General features: G+C 39.2%; 1 protein-coding gene across 10 annotated transcripts in view; it reads right to left on the reverse strand.

The window, feature by feature from the left end:
- The window catches only part of GTDC1 (glycosyltransferase like domain containing 1), a 172,626-nt gene that overhangs the window by 132,320 nt on the left and 21,888 nt on the right, over nucleotides 1-18,418 (reverse strand). For 8 of the 10 annotated variants that reach the window (XM_032114031.1, XM_032114030.1, XM_032114022.1 and 5 more), the window contains one exon: nucleotides 16,929-17,117. The exons of the other annotated variants lie outside the window; for them this stretch is intronic. The gene's annotated coding sequence lies outside the window, so the exon portion shown is untranslated. The remainder of the gene's footprint in view (nucleotides 1-16,928; nucleotides 17,118-18,418) is intronic. 10 annotated transcript variants of the gene reach the window in all.

Consider the following 18,418-nt stretch of genomic DNA (forward strand, 5'->3'; position numbering starts at 1 on the left):
TTCTCATATGACTGAATCCCTGATTTCCTCTTTTCATTTACGTTTCTTAACAATTTCTATTTTTTCCCTATTCTCTTGGCTTCTTTCTCAATATTTCATGTGGTACTTTCCTTTCCTTAGTTCTACATCACCTTTTTTTTTTTTTCTTCATCTTTAAATTTTTTTTATGATGCAACAAAATCTACACAGGATTGACTTACAAACAGCACATCAATTACTACCTTGATGATCACATATCAATTTTTCCTATCTCAAACTACTCTCACTTCCAACCTGTGTATGAACATGTCTTCCACATCTCCTATCTGACAATCCACAACCTCAAATACTCTTCTCTTTGCCCATTCTGCCATATTCCTCATTAAGAAACCTCCAGTTTGAATACATTCATTTTTCAGTGTTCCAGAAGCAAAAGATTCATGGTCCTCTTGCCTTATTTTCTTTGTCTCACTTCCCTGTCTATCTGTCCTCTATAAAAGTGGCAGTCTCTGCTGTTTTGTAAGCTAAGGTGGCACAACAAATGGTTCTAGATGGACAGGGAGACAACTGAAGTTAAAGAAACTTGTTTTAAAATAAAGTTGATAAAAGCTTTTTTTTTGACAAAACAACTGTTAAATGTTTTTTGAAGTCATATGATTTTCCTATGACTTTATTTCTCTTACTTTAGAATCAGCAGGAAAAGTTAAATTAGACCTTTCTTTTTAAACCACACAAGTTAGCACATCTTGTTTGTGCTGCTTGCTCTAATGAAGTGAGCCTACACTTGCCAGTGCACAGTAAAAATAGGTAGCTCTGTTATTCACATACTCTGCAAGCAGCATCTTGCAGGCTCTGAGAAAACTTGCTCTCATCATATGGAGGCTGCAATAAATGTTCAGCCACTGCTTTCTCCTTCAGCTCTCAAAATTACAGCTGGATTCTTTAAGCATTACATGTGATTTCTTGCACTTTAAAGCTTCTGAGCTACTTGAATTGCAAGACGCAGAAGCTCTGCCCACAGACACTTTCTTGCTCCCACTGATTTCATGCTACAGCCAGAAAAGTACCAAATGCTACTTGTTTCGTGGAATTTGCTGGTCAGTGGACACAGCATCCCCACAGCCACTTCAGCTGAGCAGGATCTGTATCTGCCTCTGCAGCACACAAACCCCATCTACTCCTTTTTCATCACTGCACAAAGGTGACATTTCAGAAGAACCTGCTATACCAAAGTATTGTATCATGACAGGCTGAGAGAGCTGGGAGTGGTTCAGCCTTGGAAGGAAAAGGCTCAGGAGAGACCTCAGTACCCCTTCCAGTGCTTAAAGAGGCTCCAAGAGAGCTGGAGAGGGACTTTGGACAAGGGCCTGGAGGGACAGGACAAGGGAGAATGGCTTCAACATTGACAGAGGGCAGGGTTAAATGGGATATTGGGAAGAAATTGTTCCCTGTGAGGATGGCGAGGCCCTGGCACAGGGTGCCCAGAGAAGCTGTGGCTGCCCCATCCTGGAAGTGTCCAAGGCCAGGTTGGATGGGGCTTGGAGCAACCTCGGATGATGCAAGGTGTCCCTGCCCACGGCAGGAGGGTGGAATGAGATGTCCCTTCCAAACCAAATCATTCTGTGATTCTCTAGGTCTAGGAGCATGAAAGGCCAGTGTAAGGAAAATTACAATTTTCCGACAGTTTTTTACTGCTTAGTTACCAGCATGTTATTTAAATTCACAACTTTTACATTATTTTAGAACAAGCATACTAACTATTGGAAAGAAAGAGACATGCTATTGGTTACTATTTGCTTCCATTTCAAGATGCCTTGCTAAAAGTCTCCCCATTTCTGCATGCACAAAAGTCAGGAGTTATTTAACTTCTGTAGGCACAAAGAGCTGCATTTTTTATTTTTAATATCCCCTAAGGTTACCAATTCCTCTGCATTCAGCCATTAAGAAAACTATCTGAAATCCTGTGAAAACTTCAGATATGCAGCACAGATCAGTAAGTCTCATAATGAGAGGCCTCTCAGCACATTAATCTCACTCTTCACTACTGTCATTTACTTCCTGCTTGATTCCCAATGTTTCAGCTTTTTTTTTTTTTTATTTTGGTGGATTCTTATCTCCAAAGCCACGCAGGAACTGCTGCTGAGCAAGCACTCTCTTCCAATGTTTAAAACCAGGTGGGAATGCACAAAAAATTAGTTTCAGTGAGACTCCTACTCTTTTGTGTTTTTCCCTTTAGATATATCGACGCTATCAGCATTCTAAACACTCACTTTTCCCAAATAGTTTATGGTGTAAGAATAGAAGATAAAATTGCTTCTGAAATTCTCTAACAATTAATTTTTCACTCTTTATATTACGTTAAAAACCCATTTGCCTCTGTAACAAACGCTTTGTGACAAGTATAATAAATTACCCCTCTCTGTGGCAGATGAAAATCTTGAGTGAGACTTGGTTCTGCTCTTCTGAAGCCCCTCACTGGGCAACATCAGACCAAAGCAAGAGCACGAGTTTCTTGGGCATCAGAGCAACACCGGGAACATCAGACGCCAAAGCGTGTGTAGGTGTATTAGCAGTCCTACCATCCATCTGTCAGAAATCTTCGATGTTCCTGCACATCACCCACTGGCAGAGCTGTCTGCCAAGCAAAAATATTATGAAATGTTCATTATATCCTCAAATCTCCCCCCCTTCCCTAGGAGGAAATGGAAAAACCTGTCTCTCCACACACACAGGCTTCACATTCGTTACCAAGAAACGGTGAAAGACTTTCAAATTCACCCAAAAAGAAAATCTACCAAGAAACCAGGACTGGGAATTTAGATTTATTTGAGCAAACTTAACTTACCAGAGGATATGCTGACTTTTAGTTCACATATATCTCATTTTTAAGGTACGTTAAAGACAGAGTTTACAATTAACTGAACAGACAGCGTACAAAAGGCTTTTAGAACTACACCATATGGTCGAGGGAAAGGAACAATCTGGACTATCCACATTTCAATCTGCAGGCTTGTCCACCTCTATAACACATTGTATTGCTGTAATAAAATATTAAGATAGAATTTTAGAAGTGAAAATATCTATCTTTTGCACTACCAGGGAGCAAGGCATCCTACAGTCTAGTGCATTTAATAAATATTTTAACTTTTATGATTTTGCCTTGCTGAATCAGATATAGTCAATAAAATTCCCAATTCATTTAAAACTCTAGTTCCAGAAGGATATGGGTGGGTATTCATCTTATGCTTCAGGGAAATAAAAAATACCAGTTTACATGGGGTATACTGGCAGCAGTTAACGTAACAGATGACACATTCTTGGAAATTAAATAAAAGCAGAAAGAAAATAGCCATTGTTGCTCAGTGAAGGACTAATCACATGGTCACAGCTGGAACCAGTGTAAATCATTCATTAATAAAATTCTGTTGTAGTAGTCACTTTTCTTCTGCTTTTCAAGTGCCAATAGAATAAAAGACCTCTTTCGATTCTTTGCAGAATGGAGACACTTACAAGTATTTCATAGGAACTCTTAAGCTTACTAAATCTTTACAGAAAAAAAATGCCTGCAAGGAAGGCATTGTTGGTACCAAGGAAGTATATAAATACTTTTCTATTTTACATATAATCCCAGAACACAGTCCAAGGAGATACTTGCTTCACTCTGTACTAGCCCGAATTCTGATCACACAGAATCCAAATCTTGAGAAAAAAAAAAATTATCTGAAGCCTTTGTAAGGCTCATTTTATAATGTAAAGAATATAAATGCAGCCTTGTGAGTCAGATCCCTCAATGTGAACTAGAAAGTTGCACTAGATGAAATGCAGGCACTCCACAGAGATCATGCAATACTCAAGTATTCCATGATTACATACTCTTGGATAGAGGTATCATAGGCTCATGGCCAACTCTGCCCAGAGCAGGAGGTTGGACTAGGTGGCCTCCAAAGAACAGTTCCAATCTGAATTACCCCATGACCCCATGTTCTTTTACACTATAGAGTTCTCTCTTGAGCTGTGACACTTATTTTCTCTTTAAAAAAAAAATATATATAACAACTGTTTCAAGTTTTGTGTTTCATTGCCACCAATAGCAGGAAAAAGCCTCACAAATCCGTATGACTTCGCAGGTAGTGAGTTATTTAATCACAAAAGTCAGATCATACCTTGCAATTACTTTGAAAGCAACCTCCTGGTATCTAAATTCTGGTATGTTCAGTGTCCTACTCACAACACCACAGGATAAGAGGCCTGTTTTTCTACTCCTTTTGGAGAAACTACCGAGCACAGCAAACCTAGAGTATGCCATTTGATGCTTTAAACTGCCACAATATAAATTAAATAGGATGGATATTCCTCCACTCCAAAAGAAAAAAAAAAATCAAAACCCCCCCATTCCTCATCATCTGGTACAAACACAGCAAGAACAGAGCATTTAAAATTGTCAATAATTCCTTTAATTGAAATGTTTCTTTGAATTTAAAAGCTAAAAATATATTATCTCCCTCATTCTGTGGCTACTAAGCAGTCTGAGCAAAGACTTAAAGCACCCTGGCTTGAGAGGATATTTGGGTTTTACTGCCGAGCCTGCTAAGGACTTCTCAAATCTCCCCCAAGCCAGGGACCCCGGGAACACAGCAGCATAAGCCTCGTGCAGCCGGTGGGGACGCGCCGGTGCAAACTCCAACACATGCTTACACATTTCCACAAGATCAAAGGCTCAACTGCTCTGCTCTTCAGTTTACTGCAGTTATTCCTTCCTCACAGTGACATCCTCAGCAGAGGGAGATGCTTGATGGAAAACTGGTTCACTTTAAAAAAAAAAAAAATAGAAAAAAAGAAAACCCCCCAGTTTTTGAGTAATTAACTTCAAGTGGGATGACGTGACAGTTCAAAGCACTGTCGCTGCTAAGAGCATTACTTGCACACAGGAGGAAATCACTACCTAAAAAAACCTGAATATGTAAATGAAATGTAGCAATTTTGTCAAATTCAGAAGCAAAAACCACCCCTAAATATTGTGCTAATTTCTAATAATTGTTAATATTTTAACAGTTATCTGTGTACTCTTTGTCAGAACAGGTAAAATCAGAAGGCAGGAAAGCAAATTGAGCATGGAAGTGCTAAAGAAAAATCTGTACCTAAAGCAACAGCAGAAAACATCAGCTCTCACACATGCACAGGCCATGATGCAGACAGGCAGCTTTTATATAAAATACCATTTTCTGCTCTTCCTCTCTACAAATAATAAAAAACAGTGCCTTTTTACTAACGGAAAAATGCAGTAACACAGATCCTGACTGGCCAGGACACACAGGTTAAGTTTCCTTCATGATGTTTGGTGATGTGTTTCCATTTCAATAAAATTATATTTTTATTTTTACATAAAAGCTGTTGAAAAGTGTGTCCAACCAACTTAGGACTTTTGTCCAGGCTGAACCCCCCAGCTGCTCCTCATCAGACTCCCTTCCTCAGCTCCATTCCTTTTCTCTGGACACAATCCAGCCCCTCAATGTCCTTGTCATGAGGGGCCCAAAAGTGAATGTAGCATTTGAAATGTGGCCTCACCCATGCCAAGTATATTATTTTAATTGCTTCCATGCCTAATTGGCACTATCTGGAAGTTCCCAGCAGCCAGGTGAGGTCATCATTCAGGCCATTGGGCTGGCAGCTGTACCTCCACCAAGCAGCACCAGACACAGGGGCCCACAGCTCTGCACTCTTCTCATGGCCAGTGACAATCAGGAAAGGCTAGCAGCATAAAAAAAAAAAAAAAAAAAAATCCAACTTCTGAACATATACAACTAATAATCATTTTTCCTCACTGAAAACCCAGTACCCAGCTCTAGGTAGACTGGTTCTTTCAAATGAAGTGTGACAGGGTAAAAAAAAAAAAAAAAAAAAAGGAATTAAAAAAAAAAGGCAGTATTTAGTTCAACTAGGAAACATATGACAGATACAAGCTAAAGTTAATGCTAGGAAAGCTAAAATTTATCATCTTTACTAATCCCTCTCAACGGAAACAATAGGACAGAATTAAAAATGACAAAGTTAAGATGAGGGAGTACATTTGGGGGAGGTAGGAAAGGGAGACACAAGGAGGCCCATGAGGAAGGGCTGCTGCCACCTCACCTAGAAAACAGCAATTTATTTCCATCAGCTCTTTAGATCACTGTAATGACTTTTTCACATAGACAAGCATCAGAATTATTAATGTCAGTGGCTATTACCCAAGTATGCACACAATAAACAAGTTCAAGCATTTAAACTTCTGGGCTGATTTACACTTTAAGTCAGAAGTAGCAGTCATCTATACTGAAAGATCACAATCAAGTTAATCCCTTTAGTTTAGATCATTAAGGCATAAAAGTCCTCACTAGAGTTATATAAATGAAGATATTCACAGAAAAGAAATAAATATTTCCAAAACATCCTGCTCCTCTGCAACAGAAGAGAAAGTACTGCAGAAAGAATGGTGCTGGGTGAGAGACAGGACAGTGAAACTGCCCCAAGAGTGAATTTCATACTGTAGGGAGCAGTTGATTAATATTTTTGACAGTAACAGAATAAAGAGGGGCTGGGCTTAATCAAATAGCTGCTTTACAACCTAAATCTTATTAAATTTGTATCATAACTTTCTAATTGTGTATTAAAATGTGGCTCATGTTAGGCAGCAAATAGCTTTTAAGTAAATGCTTTGCTCTCTTTAGCAAGACAAATCTTCAACACCAACTTTAAATACCAAAGCTGTCTCTCACTCAAATGCTTTCAGGTTTGTTTTTCTTTCCTCCTGTTGTATTCAAAATATGCAGACTTGGATGCCTATAACTTGCACATAAACCTGAAATATGGCATTTAAATCCCTTCATTAAAAGCTAAGCACTCCAAGGGGCTGAAGACAAAAGCTGAAGCAAAGGCAACTACTCCCTCAACCAGGACCAGAGAGGATTTACTCCAAGAACCAAACCCAGAGCTTGGGGTGTCTCATTCTTGCATTTCCAAGGTGACACATTGCTGCTCTGAGATTTACCATGAGGTTGGTGAAGTTTCTTTGAGAAACCAAAACCAAGTGGCAAGCTTGGGTACAGGGGGGTGCTCTCAAAATGCTCACAGCATCACTTTTCATCTTCTAAGACATAAATTCATGTGATCTTTGAACAACTATTTATTTCACACCAAACCAGATATCTCCCTAAAGCTTACCAATACAGCCTGCAGGCATATTTCTTAAATAAAAGTACTGAATCCTTGTATACTTAGAATTTGCATAGCAAAGGGATGAATCAACTATCACAGAAGTAGTAACACTGTGTACCAACTGCTCACCTCTTGCAGAACTAAAAATCCCCTGTTTACAGGGTTTAGGTGGGACTCTACAAAGTGCTTTTCCTCATGTTTCACAACTGTGAGGAATAATTTTCTTGCAGAATTCTGACAACTGCTGTTCAGGCTGTTCAATGCATCAGTTATGTTCATGGCATTTATACTTTGCATGTATAAAACTCTTTACTTGTAGATTTTATTTATTTCTGCCTAAAGGTTACTGGGATTCTATATCTCATGTCAATTAAATTACATCAGTAAGGCAATTATTTTGTTGGAATGTTCCAAATAACTTTTTGTACTAATTCTTGCTGCAAAAAAAAATATTTTTTGTTATAGAGATGCTTCAGTTTTAACAAATCTAGCAAACTATGGGATTTCCAGCAGCACCTAAATGATTAGTAAAAGAAATATAAGGTGCTACATAGGGCTACATTTGACAGAATTAAATCACTTTGCTGCTCTAAGTGTTCAGAAAATAAGTAGCTATATCTGAGAACAGGGAATGAATAAAAGGTGTGAATTCTGTACATTTGTTAGAGCAGAGGAGTAACTTTTTTTTAACCAGAAGAACCAGAAACAAGTAAATAGTGGAGGAAAGTCCAGCAGGAAAGATTCTGCTCACGTGACCATTTGAGAAATATTTAAGGTTAAATTAATTTATTTTACATTAAGAGATCATAATTAAAGCTTTACAAAACCTACTAGCAGAGATTTACTGAGAAACTGTGATAGAGGCTACCAACATATGATACACTATCTCCTGTGATCTAAAAAAATTCTTATCTGCTACAGAACAGAAGTTAAATGCCAGTTGGCTTAAAATTTTCTAAGAAAAGGCTGTTTTCCAGAAAAGCACGTGGCTGAAATAGGGCTGCTGTTAACCAAAGGCTTCTAAAAAATACACCAGGTCTGCTTCTGCCAGCCTCCCTCGAGCTGCACCTACTCACATGAGAACTCCCAGAACTGGGCTTACATGGAATTGTCTACATGTCATATTATATATTTTGATGTATTATATAATATTCATTGCATAATAACATTGTCACCTGGTTTATGTTTACAAACAAGTATTATATACACATGCATATTCTTACATAAGATGATGAACAATACCTGTTCCAAACATGTCCCAGCTTTAGATTCGTTCTCCACACGAAGCCACCAGCACTGTCTCATGCAAACACTGGCACAATGGGATCTCCTAAACAGAGCCATGACAACTAATGGAATTACACCAAAATACTATGACCTATATTTATATTTGGGATAGTCTTACCACAGTTCTTAAACACTTGCTCTGCAGCTCAGGAATTAGCTGTATCTCCTCAGCCCTGCTACAGTATAATTTGTCATGTTGATATTTTGCCTTGCCTGGTGAAAAACTCCTCCCACTCTTATCCTCCACTGGAGGTAGCTCAGATTTAAATTGGCTTAAATACAGCTCAGGTAATATATAGTCCCATGATCTCTTTTTTCTCCCTAATATCTTATTATAACTCACCAAAACCAACTAGAAGGTCTTTAGGGTTCCTTCCAACCCAAATCATTTCGTAATTCTGTGAAAATAATTGTAATTAATATTAATAATTACGTTACTTCCTTCCATCTCCAAGTGGAAATTTATGGTTCTTTTGCTAAGCAGAAGTCAAACCTGATAACCCAGGGAGCTTTCATATGAAGACTTCACATGAACATCTTACAGATAAAAAAAGAAAAAGTTCTACTTCTTTGCCCCCAAATTCAGCTAATACAAGGCCACCCACCTGCTCACCACATCTCCAAGCACGGAATATTTGGCACAAGGAGGCTCTGCACAGACCCAGCTTTTACCTTATTTTTTACCAGTCTTGCTGTATTTACAAGAATATCCAACAAAACATTAAGACTCCTGAAATAACAAAATAGTTAAACTTTAAGGAGCCTGCATGCATGTGCTTTAAAATATACATGGTAAAATTATACATCTAATTATATGTATACACACAGTACATATTTTTAAATGTATTACAAATTACACATACAAAAAACTACTCCTACCCTGCTGCTATTATCATTTACATTTTATTTTAACCAAAGTTCTTACACCTGTGGTTTCAGGGAACACAGCACCAACACCCACTGTACCAGAATGCCAGGGAAAGTCAATTCTAGTCAAATATTTCCTTTTGACTGAAGTGCAAATCGCCTGAGCTGAATGTGTACAAACTAATTAGCAAAGCAGGTATCCCCAAGCTGTGAGCAACTTCTCACTCCTCAGGCTACCCAACAGCCAATACTTCACCACTTTTAATGACCATCATCCTACAAACAACCAAATCCTGCTCAGCCAACGAAATCTGAAGATTTTCAGAGACGTTCTTAATGTTCATTATTAATACTGAAGTGGAAGTTAGCACTTACAATATTTTGAAGAACTACCCCCACTTTTGTGCTGGAATCACCAGAGGTATGATCATGGTATGCAAATCCCATTGGATTAAATGCCCTCATCAAAACATCTTATAGGTACATTAAAAATTGAAAGGGCATAAACAACTCTGGCAGCTCGGAGCTCGAGTTGGTGATCTTCGCAATTCATAAACATCGACACTTGGGCAGGTTTGCAGGGGAATACAACTAATTATTATCTTTTGCTTAAGGGCATGTACAGTGAGCTCTGCAGGTACTGCCACTGCTTTTAGCCTAATGTATTGCCTCTTCAAGTCTTTCAATATAAGAACTCGCTGCTGTTCTCTAAAGCATTTCCAGTGTTACCAAACTGCTTTATATTCAAAGAGAACACACTGAACCTTCTGGAAGATGTTGCTTAGGAAGAAGCAGCAGTTACAAAATGTACTTGCAAATAGTGATTTTATATTGTTTGCTAAGAGACAAAATCATGGAATGGTTTAGGTTGGAAGGGACCATAAAGTTCATCTCATTCCAACCCCTGCCATGGGCAGGGACACCTTCCACTACCCCAGGTTGCTCCAAGCCCCATCCAGCCGGGCTTGGGACACTGCCAGGGATCCAGGGGCAGCCACAGCTTCTCTGGGCACCCTGTGCCAGGGCCTCACTACTCTCCCAGGGAGGAATTCCTTCCCAATATCCCATCTCACCCTGTCCTCTCTCAGTGCAAATCCATTCCCCCTTGGTCACTCCATGCCCATGTAAATTGTCTCTCTCAATTTTGTTGGCTCCCTTCAGGTACTGGAAGTTCGCCATTATATCACCCTGAAGTTTCTCTTTTCCAGGCTGAACAATCCCAACTCTCTTAGCTTTTCCTTGTAGGAGATTCACTCCATCCCCCTAATCATGTTAACCTGTCAGTTAGCACACAGTTTTTTGACAAAAATGTCAATGCTTCATAAAACACAAAAAAGTGCAAGTCAGCAACTTTTTATGTAAGCAGCTTAACTTTTCAAAATTATTAAAACATCTACCTCAATGACTGATTAAAAACAAAATCACCTTACAATTTATCCACTGTGAATTTATGCATTGATGGCACTAAAAAAAGCAGGTATTTTGGGACTGGAAAAAGGAGGTAAAGCATAATTATTCAAACTAGAAGATTCTTAAGTTCAATCATTCATGGTAAAGTGACCACCAAAATCCTAATCTTGAAATAACAGAGCAAAAATTGCCCCATAACACAAGTGGGGAGAGAACACTATCCACCAGCACCACCAGTGTAGCTCTCTGAATACTCACCTCTGGGTTATTTCACTCCAATTTTGGTTAGCTGATATCAAGTTTTGAGGTGCACTTAGTCTCAAACTTTGGGGAATTTTAGCCATTCCAAAAAGATACTAAGAATCCTGTTTGCAATCCTATGAAAATGATCACTCCAGGCAATACTTTGGGTTCTTAACATTTCACTTCAATGCAGAATATGGCCCAGGTAAGACTAACTCAGTATTTTCCACTCAGAACTGTAAACCCCACTTTCATTTCTTCATGTAAGGGATTGGTATGATTGGTAAGGAGCAGTTTCACTACTACAAATAATGAGGCAGCAAATTATAGAAAATGAAAATTTCCTGAGCAAACTAACAGCCTCTTCAAATACTATTTGTAATGTTTTTTCATTAACTATTTCCTCACTAAATGGCTTTTTGTTTTTAATTTAGATTCACAGATATGCCAGGCTTCTAAATAAAACATCAGTTCAAAGACTGAAGACATTTTACACGTGGTTTACAGCTAATGAATTCCCAAAGTTGAAAGAAAACATTGCAAAGAAGTTAGTTAAAAACAGTAGTGAGATTCTGCAAATAGATTCAAGTCTTCAAAAGAAAATCAGTCACTGCATGCAGCTTTAAAGCAGGTCTTTCAAGTTAGGATTAAACTAAACCTTTATTTAGTGAAATGACACTAAATAAAAACAGTACAAAAAGACATAAGTGTAAAAACAATAACAATCATCCTCAAATACCCTGGGTTTGGTACAAGAATCTCTACAGGTTCCAACAGCTCTGCTTGCAAGTGTGAGTTGGGGGCTCTGCTCATTTAGGTTGTGTTTCCATGACTTGACTAGATGTGCTTATTGAAAATAAATAGAACAATCACTTCTTTGTGATGGGGAGCAGCAGCAGGTGGAAGAGTGGCCCACACTTTAATTACTGGCAAAATAACACACAAGGTTAAGCCAAAACTTCTTAGTATGTATTGCAATAACACTTGATACATTGTTATCTCTAATGCCCAAATTAATGTTTTCTATTTGTTCCTTGATCATAGAATGGTTTGGGTGGGAATGGACTTTAAAGATCATCTTGTTCCAAATCTCCTGCCATGGGCACGGACACCTTCCACTATGCCAGGCTGCTCCAAAAGCCCCATCCCACCTGGCCTTGAACACTCCCAGGGATGGGGCAGCCACAGCTTCTCTGGGCAACCTGTTCCAGCAGGTTTTTGCAAATCACTTCAGATGGAGACATCATTTTGGGTAAAGCAGAGCTGAACACAGGTCAGTAAGAGCAGGATGTATCACTAATACTCAGTGGCAGTTAACGCACCAGGTCCTTCCAAACAGCAAGACAAAGCTCTAAGCGCAGGGAGCAACAGTATCTGAGAGAGTTTTAGCTGGCAGAGATTAAAAGAAACTCAGAAAAAAGCTTTAGCAACCAAGATAAAGATTTTCAGAAACACACTGATGCTGCTGCCATCTGCAAATCCCTGCCAGAGCATCCACAGTACCTGGGCCGACTCTCTCTAGGTGTGTTTGCATATCTGTGAAACAACACACCTTCCCTTCTGTGTCTGCAGACCCATCCTTTGATCATGAATATAAAACAGCAGCAATCCTTACAAAGGAAGGATAATAGCTCACTGCTTTGATACCTATGGCAACATGACTAAAAACAAGCAATTCAAAGAAACAACTAATTCAGTTTAGAGTTATGAAGTTATGAGCTTTTTCTTTTCCTGTGGTCTTTAAGTTATCTGCAAAGCTCTTTCATCCAATTTTGTAAAGAAGTGTAAGTAGCCATTCTGAATTGATTATTACAACTTCAGGATGAGTGACACTTGACTGAAAGAGTAAAAGGATGTCAATCGCCTTTGTTTTCATTTTCAAAGAAGGAACAGGAAAATGTTCTTCTCCCTGCACGCTCTTCTACGCAAAAAAGAAAGTTACAGACTGATTTTGGCCCATGGTCTTGGAGTCCATTCTCCCTCCACTAATGACTAATACATAGAATAATAGGCAAAATTCTTCAGCAGTCTGGACAAAGCAAGCTGAACAAAAAGTGTTATTTTACTAAAATAAACTTGATCCTGCACACAGAATGTCTGCAGGCCCAATTCAACTGTAATCTATAATTTTCCAATGCACAGAAGTTACCAAAATACCATATGGCTGTTCTTTACTGCAGCAATTCAATACCTTCAAGAAGGCAGGCATTCACTCAATTTTTTTTCTTTTTCTTTCTAAAATTTATGTTTGGTCCCAGCAACTCATCTTGTGCCATAAAATGTTTATGGTTTCAACTTGTATGGAAGAGTCCAGCAGCCTTCAGAGATCAAAGGGTCATTCTCACTGTCAAAACTGGAAGTTTCACAATGATAACTTCATTTTCATTACAGCTTCACAAAAGATATAGAAAGACAACTCTTTCAGCTGCCAATAGCCTTACAGACTAAAAACATGCAACCCCAACCAGTAAGTTTTTGCTGACCACAGAACACACAATTAGGTCTTGTCAAATGCTTTCAGTACCATAGAATAACTTATGCATTTTTAAGACTGTAAATAAATTGCCAAAAAGCTACATGACAAAACACAGCTTGTCTGCATAAAAAGTTTAAAAAAAAACCAACCCACCTTTATCTTCTTTCAGTACAGCAGATGAAAGCATATTTTAAGTCATTATTTCCTCTTTAGGCTTCCCCCTCTAGATGCAGGGAGGGGTTTTAGTTTCCATTCTAACCTGAGATGAACCAGTCAGCCCAGAAAGCTCATTCAGTGCTTCAAAACTATCACACTCTAAAATTCAGGGTTTGTTCCACAACTTTGATGCTCCGGGTGAGCCAGGATCAAGAGTTCCGCACAGACTTTAACTCAGTGAGAATATTGCTTCCTACAGATCCACACCCCTACTCTGCTACGGGGTCTCTAAGCCAGTAAAAGTTAAATAACTGTAAGTGAAGGGATGTATATAAATAAAAATACACATTTTAATATAAAGTACATATTTTGAAGACTTTGAGCCCATCCCTAAGCAATATTTTTGAATTGTTTGTAAGTGTGCCCGTAAGACATGCTTAGAATTGCTCTGCTATATGAACACATTCATGAAAAATTAAAAAACAAACCCCCCTCAAACAATAAAAGATACAAGACAAAATTGGTATTTTAAGATTTAGTTCTGCAAGAAGTATTCTGACTACAGCAGGGTCCTACCAAGCATGTCGTCCCAGCTGAACTGGCAGGTTCCAGCTAGCACCCATCCAGCTGCTGTTCCCTAGCAAACATCTGAGTAACTACCCCTGCATTGTCTCATTAACAAAAACAAGAATTAAGACAGTGTCACCAAATATGCTGAAACAGTGAGTTAATGAGATTACACACTGGAAATCACCTAAAAATAATTATTAGCTGTTTACCAGAATCCTGTGAAATTTCCAGTAGATAATATTCAAATTTAAGTTGTCAGAAAAAAAAACCCTATCAGCCTATGTATAAACAGATATGAGTACAAACCATGCACCATCTCAAGGTCTGCACTTGCCTCTTCTTCTGCATGGGGGAAAGTGTGAGAAAGGGTTCTCATTATAGTCTCTGAAGCACACTCACAGAAGCAACCACACGATTCAAGTGTCTGTGCTCCTTCCTGACTGCTGCTGTTTGAACACAGGATATTGTTGTGCTTTGCACTAAGACATGTACCTCAGATTTTGAAGTGCTGGTGTTTTCATAATTCAGGTAAAAAAAAAGCTTCCAGCAGTAATAACCTACAGAGCAATAGAAGACTTCAAAATATCAGAATAATTTGGATTGGAAGGGACCTTCAAGAACATCTTGCTCCAAATCCCTGCCATGGGCAGGGGATCTTTCCACTACCCCAGGCTGCTCCAAGCCCCATTCAACGTGGCCTTGGACACTTCCACGGATCCAGGGGCAGCCACAGCTTCTCTGGGCAACCTGTGCAAGGGCCTCATTGCCCTCCCAGGGAAGAATTTCTTCCTTTCCTGGTTTTAAATTAAGCTTCATCATTTGTAAGCCTCCAATAATTTTGAAAAATTACGTAGGCTGACACCAACCCTCTATTTTTTTTTACCCTTAACAGTAACACTTGGGTACCAAAGCCTACGCATGGAAATCAGTAACATTTATGGAACCACTTAACTGCACACTGTAGCATAAAACAAGTCACAGATGAACAAGTTGTGTTTACCTACCCAGAATATACCTGGAATAATGAGATACTGGAAGTTGGTCACCTCCAAGGGCAGCACTGGTGGTCTCCACCTGATCTCCACTCACCCCAAAGAACACCCATCTGCCCTCAGGCTCGTGATTGCTTTATGTGTGCTCAAGGTATTTCAGTGTCTGTGCTCCACACCACAGGAAATTGTGCATAATTAAAGTATTCCAGAAAAAATACGCAGGTAACTTTGAGCTCCAGTTTCAGAGGAGAAGGTGAAAGTTTCATGGAGTTGCAATGAGACTTGGGCACCTGAATATTTAAACCATTTCTGACAATGGCAGTTCAAAGACTCAAAGTTTTGAAAACCTTATCCTATATAATGCAAATCACAGATGGCTGGACATTAGGAGGAATTCAAAATGCACAATTTTTACAGTTTGTGGTAAAAAAATTACACAATATGTAATATTTGTGTGAACTGAATTTCTTTTTTTCTCTCATCACATCAAGTTCTCTCACTTGGGAGAGGGAGGGAGGGAGGGAGAGAGAGATACTGTTCTTCCCACATGAGGCTGTTTATCCCCAGCTCAGGACAGGGGTGTCCTTCATGGCCCCTTCCACCTGCTGACACACACCAGAACACAACACTCCTTTATGGTTCTGTGACTGTCATCTCTGCCCAACTCCTGAGGCTACTTCTGTGCAAGAAGCAGTGTCAGAGGCATCATAGCTCTGGCAAAATTCCCCATCGAGAAAGCACTGTGGTGGTTGTAAGCAATTTAAGAAAGAAGGAAGGGCCTGGAGTTTGTTGCTTACTCCTGTATCTCAAACTTAATTAAATTTGAAACATGGCAGAAATTAGGACACAAACAAATAATTAAAACATTAATCATAAATGAATTCACAGCTTAAAAATATAGAGTCCTTGGCATGGATTTCATGTGAGTAGCTGAAAGTCTGTTATTTCCTGTAGCACCTACTCTTCTGTTAAATGCAGTACAGGTTGCCTGATGAATTCAGAAGTTACTGGAAAAGAAAGGGGAGAGAAGGAATGGCACTGACACACCCTATGTCACACCAGCTTGTTTCCTTAAACAGACCACACTTAGAGGGGTTTTAGAGGCACATTTCAACTTGAAGATACAACCAAATTTATTAATTCTCAGTGTGAGGAAAACTAATTTTTCACACCAAAAGTATAAAAAATACAATCTCAATTCACTACTGACTACAATTAGTTTGAACATATATTGATGGGGGGGGGGGGGCGGGGAGGCAGTGGGGTGTTAAATAAATATATATCTGAATGGCCAAATATTTTTGGTCATCTCTTCCTACTCTGCTGCAGGTCCCAGCTGTCATTTAGGTCTGTCACTCTTCTACAGCCACATGAAGCCAGTCTACTTGAATTACAGGTGCAGCCTAATTGTTAACAGACACATGTCATTCAGGATCTTAACATCTCCCACCTCTGCTGCAACCACATGAATCCAGGCTTTGATTAAAAAGGAGAAAACCAGAAATCAAACATGTTGCTAATTGTGTCTCAAAGGAAAGACTCCTTTGACTTCCAAAGCCTGCAACCTTGTCACACTTACCAAACACTGGAAGCACAATGTGAACCATGCCATCATTTCAGGGCAAGCAGAGTAAAAAATCATTAGTAGGCATCTACTAACACCAAGAATTCCAAACCCATCAAGCCTCTCAAACACGGAACTCTCTCCCCTTTTCATCTAACAAACACATCATATTTATCAGAAGCATTATTACCTGCATCCAAAAATGGGAGCAGTGAAATACCAGGTGGTGCTGCTTCAGAGGTTTTCACCAAAGCAGTTTGGAAATCTTGGCTATGGATCTCAGTGGTGAGCAGTACCTCTTCCAATCCATCCTATCTGCTCCAGTCCAATGGACAGCTGGCAAAGTGCAATTTTCCTGATTGTAGTAGAGTTCTTTAATCTAAACAGAGTTGAGGGGAGAAAGGAAAAGATAGTTTAAGCTCATCTGGTCTAACTTTCTAACTGTTTTAGGTTTAGAAGAGACTAAATGTTGTCCAGAGAGGTTGTGGTCTCCCAGTCCCTGGAAATGCTCAAGACCAGCCCTGGATGGAGCTTGGAGCAACCTGGTCTAGTGAAAGGTGTCCCTGCCTGTGGCAGGGGGTTGGAATTGGATGATCTTTAAGGTCCCTTCCAACCCAAACCATTCAGTGATTCTGTGAAGAAGTTCCATCCAAATACTGCCCAATACTACATCATACAAATATTTATCCCAAATACCTTCTGTAGTCTAACAACATCAGTGAAGACAGATCAAATAAAGGCAAAAGACAGGTGACCCCCCTTCTGGATCTCCAGAGAACAACCAGTCCAAACCCTCTGCTCAAACCAGAGAGCAGGAGGGCCCCCAGGACCACCTCCAGTTCTGAGCATCTCCATAGATGGAGCCTCTGAGGCGCAACTTTGGTCGCTCACAGCAAAAAACTTCTCATTTTATCAGAATTTCCTCTATTTCAGTTTGTGCCCCTGAGCCCACTCATCTCAAGGCTGAACCGTCCCAGCTCTCTCTGCCTCTCCTCGTGTCACCCCTGCATTCGCACAGTGGGGTTTCCCAACCTGTTTTCTCTACCAGCTACAGTTTTACTGTATTTTGATGACTGAACTACATGACTAACTGCAGATGTGTTTCTCCAGTATTCTTTGCATCATCTGAAAAATAAAGCAGCAAAAATTAAATCACTAATGAAATTGCTGATTAAGTGGGCCATAAACACATTGGAGAACTAGAAGATGCAGGCCTTTCTCATCTCATTAAAATTACTTTAAGAAACAGGACATTTTTAATCTTTTCTGTCTCAGCTACATATAACCTAAGTTTTTATATCAAAATAGTGCATTGCAAAGACTTAATGCTTCAAAAGAAATTAGTTAAACATAGCAGTAAAGGCCACACATGCAATCCTACTAAAAAAAAAAAAAAAAAAAATCAGCTTTGTCTCACAAATCCTTCTATCACAAAACCGTAGTGACCAGCATTTTTTTTTTTTTTTTTTTTTTTTTTTCCCAGCTTTTAAGCTTTCACTGATGGAAGTCCAAGTTAACCTTTACTTTATTTTGTCCTGGGCTAAATCCACTGTGACATCCTTTTTGCCCTTTTAAATACAGAAATGTCTTGGAAGGCTTCCAGTACTTTGAAATAAACACATTTACAAGACATGCAACAATTAACATGAGTGGCTCTAGAGGCTCCTGAGACAGCTCTGA

Source organism: Corvus moneduloides, chromosome 7 (assembly GCF_009650955.1).
Source record: "Corvus moneduloides isolate bCorMon1 chromosome 7, bCorMon1.pri, whole genome shotgun sequence".
Lineage (NCBI taxonomy): Eukaryota > Metazoa > Chordata > Aves > Passeriformes > Corvidae > Corvus > Corvus moneduloides.